The following is a 3,552-nucleotide window of genomic DNA, read 5'->3' as shown; positions in this document are numbered from 1 at the left end:
TTCTAACCCATATTTGAAAGTATTTAGTATGATATTTCAAACGCATATGTTTGTTTATGAAGGAAAATAAGGACGAACGAGGATTATTTATTCTAATGGCCGGAACAAAATAATGACTAGTTGCAATAATATTCCCATTGATATAAATACTGTAATGACAGTTGCAATTTGAGCTTTCTTTTTTTTCACAAGCTCTCCCAAAAACTATTATAAATCATGGAACTGGCATTGTCCTTACTTTTAATGATAATTACAATGTCACTTCAGTCATATCTCTGATTTGGTCAGGATAGCTGCCTCCTGTTATTATTGTGCCAAATAATTCGTTTTTATTCCCATATAACATAGGATTGAACGACACTCCATATATACTTATGTTCCATTATCATATCGATTGTTTCTCATAGTACAAATGTGGGGAAATATAAGTTCAAAGATGTTTGGGTCGAATCGTTGATATATTTTTGGCACTCGGATTGTTTGGCACTGAGATTGAAAAGAAAATATGAGGAAATATTCGACAGAGAAAGAGAACATTCAAGAGATAAGTAACGAAATAATGAGATCCTCAATTGAACGTTTCTCTATTCATCTTCTGCGAACAAAAATCGATCCATAATACGTGTTCAATCGTTTCATTTTAGTAGAGTGTTTTAAGCACCAATTGTTAGCGTTATATCCGCTTGATAATCCTCCTAGACTAATACTAATACTGTGAACCGAGCTACTGCTTTGGCTGTTTCCTTCCATATGACCTACTGAACTAATGTCAAATGTATCCTTAATCTTTTATCGTCGATCTTATCTAATCTTTCTTAGAAATCAACAAATGAAAACCTACTACAGAAATCTTTCTTGCAAATGAGATGAAAGAAGAAGTTCAGTGTTGTCTACTAGATTTGATATAGATGCCTTATAATTTGTATAGAAACGACAATAGAATAGACATTTTCATATTTTTAAAGTCGTTGCGCTTTATATAACCAATGTGCTGTCTGGCTTCATAGAAGTTCTTTACAGACAAAATATATGGAACATGATCTTCCAATTTTCTCAAAGGTTGAATTCGAACTATCCACAATAATATGTTATAACTTCCCTTCAATCTTAAATACAATTTGCATTAAACTTACGGTTCAATTTTTTATGATGTTAAAATCATATATATTTTACCGATTAGGTTACTTTCTTGCTAGTAGATTGAATATAGTCATATATAAATCAGGTATTATGTGTGGTTTGAAATCTCAATTTTTACCAGAAATTATGACTGCCTTTATACGTTCTTTGTGTTCCATGGTAGCATCTAATATTTTATTACCCGGGGTTAATCATTATTTCGTTGATCGTCGTAGTTCGGTGTGGCGCAGAAGAAACCTGTTGATTAATCATTCCATTTTCTATTATTAAGTAAGAGCTCACACTTGTAACTCCACACCACCAACAAACATGTCCAACTTGAAGCGTTTCGATGATGAGGAACGTGAGTCCAGATATGGCCGCGTCTATGCTGTCTCCGGTCCTGTCGTCACTGCCGAATGCATGTCTGGCTCTGCTATGTACGAATTGGTACGTGTAGGCTACTATGAATTGGTCGGTGAAATTATCCGTTTGGAAGGTGACATGGCCACCATCCAGGTATACGAAGAAACCTCTGGTGTAACTGTCGGTGATCCCGTCTTGCGTACTGGCAAGCCCTTGTCCGTTGAATTGGGTCCCGGCATTATGGGCAGCATTTTTGACGGTATCCAGCGTCCCCTGAAAGACATTAACGAATTAACCAGCTCCATTTACATTCCTAAGTTGTCAATGTACCCTGTTTGTCTCGTACCGCCAGCTGGGAATTCAATCCCCTCAATGTTAAGGTTGGCTCACACATCACCGGTGGTGATTTGTACGGTTTGGTCCATGAAAACACCTTGGTCAAGCACAAAATGATTGTCGGCCCCCGTTCCAAGGGTACTGTTCGCTACATTGCCCCCGCTGGCAACTATCATGTCGATGATGTTGTCTTGGAAACCGAATTCGATGGTGAGGTCACCAAACACACTATGTTGCAAGTGTGGCCCGTACGTCAACCTCGTCCCGTTGCTGAGAAATTGCCCGCCAATCACCCCTTGTTGACCGGTCAATGTGTCTTGGATTCGTTTTTCCCTTGTGTCCAAGGTGGTACCACTGCCATTCCCGGTGCTTTCGGTTGCGGTAAAACTGTCATCTCACAAGCCTTGTCCAAATACTCCAACTCCGATGTCATTATCTACGTCGGTTGCGGTGAACGTGGTAACGAAATGGCTGAAGTATTGGGCGACTTCCCTGAATTGTCCGTTGAAATCGATGGTGTCACTGAATCTATCATGAAACGTACCGCCTTGGTTGCCAACACCTCCAACATGCCTGTCGCTGCTCGTGAAGCCTCCATCTACACTGGTATCACCTTGTCCGAATACTTCCGTGATATGGGTTACAACGTATCTATGATGGCTGATTCCACCTCCCGTTGGGCCGAAGCTCTTCGTGAAATTTCTGGTCGTTTGGCTGAAATGCCTGCCGATTCTGGCTACCCAGCCTACTTGGGTGCCCGTTTGGCCTCCTTCTACGAACGTGCCGGTCGCGTCAAGTGTTTGGGTAACCCCGAACGTGAAGGTTCCGTCTCCATTGTCGGTGCTGTATCTCCACCTGGTGGTGATTTCTCTGATCCCGTTACTTCTGCCACTTTGGGTATTGTCCAAGTGTTCTGGGGTTTGGACAAGAAATTGGCTCAACGCAAACATTTCCCCTCCATCAATTGGTTGATTTCCTACTCGAAATACATGCGTGCTTTGGATGATTTCTACGACAAGAACTTCCCCGAATTCGTGCCATTGCGTACCAAGGTCAAGGAAATCTTGCAAGAAGAAGAAGATTTGTCCGAAATCGTACAATTGGTCGGCAAGGCCTCGTTGGCTGAAACCGATAAGATCACCTTGGAAGTTGCCAAGTTGTTGAAGGACGATTTCTTGCAACAGAACTCGTACTCATCCTATGACAGATTCTGCCCCTTCTACAAGACTGTGGGTATGTTGAAGAACATCATTGCCTTCTACGATATGGCCCGTCACTCGGTTGAATCCACCGCCCAATCAGAGAACAAGATCACATGGAATGTGATCCGTGAGGCTATGGGTAACATTATGTACCAATTGTCTTCGATGAAATTCAAAGACCCCGTTAAGGATGGTGAAGCTAAGATCAAGGCCGACTTTGAACAATTGCACGAAGATTTGCAACAAGCCTTCAGAAATTTGGAAGACTAAGAGATGTCATCATTGGAGTGTAGCCGTTAAGACCCCCACCACTTCCACACCACTAGTCTTTTGATGTGTATGATGATGATGATTCCCCCTCTTCCTCTTCTTCTTGTGGCTGTGGAACTATTAAATCACATTCATCCTCAGTATTCCAAAATTGTTGTAAACACCACCACCAGAAATCTTACTTAACATTGCAGTACTTGTTAACTTTGTTAAAAAAGTCGTCCTCTTTATTATTATTATCTTAATAATTATGTTTAAT

At 41.0% G+C, this 3,552-nt stretch overlaps 1 pseudogene; it reads left to right on the top strand.

The window, feature by feature from the left end:
- Positions 1-1,337: 1,337 nt before the first annotated feature.
- LOC133337444 (V-type proton ATPase catalytic subunit A-like) lies at positions 1,338-3,322 on the top strand (annotated as a pseudogene).
- Positions 3,323-3,552: the final 230 nt, after the last annotated feature.

This window comes from Musca vetustissima, unplaced genomic scaffold, assembly GCF_032173495.1.
Source record: "Musca vetustissima isolate MV318-11 ecotype Yass unplaced genomic scaffold, APGP_CSIRO_Mvet_v1 utg353227, whole genome shotgun sequence".
NCBI lineage: Eukaryota > Metazoa > Arthropoda > Insecta > Diptera > Muscidae > Musca > Musca vetustissima.
Note: the sequence above shows the minus strand (reverse complement) of the source record. Positions and strands in the feature narration are given on the sequence as shown.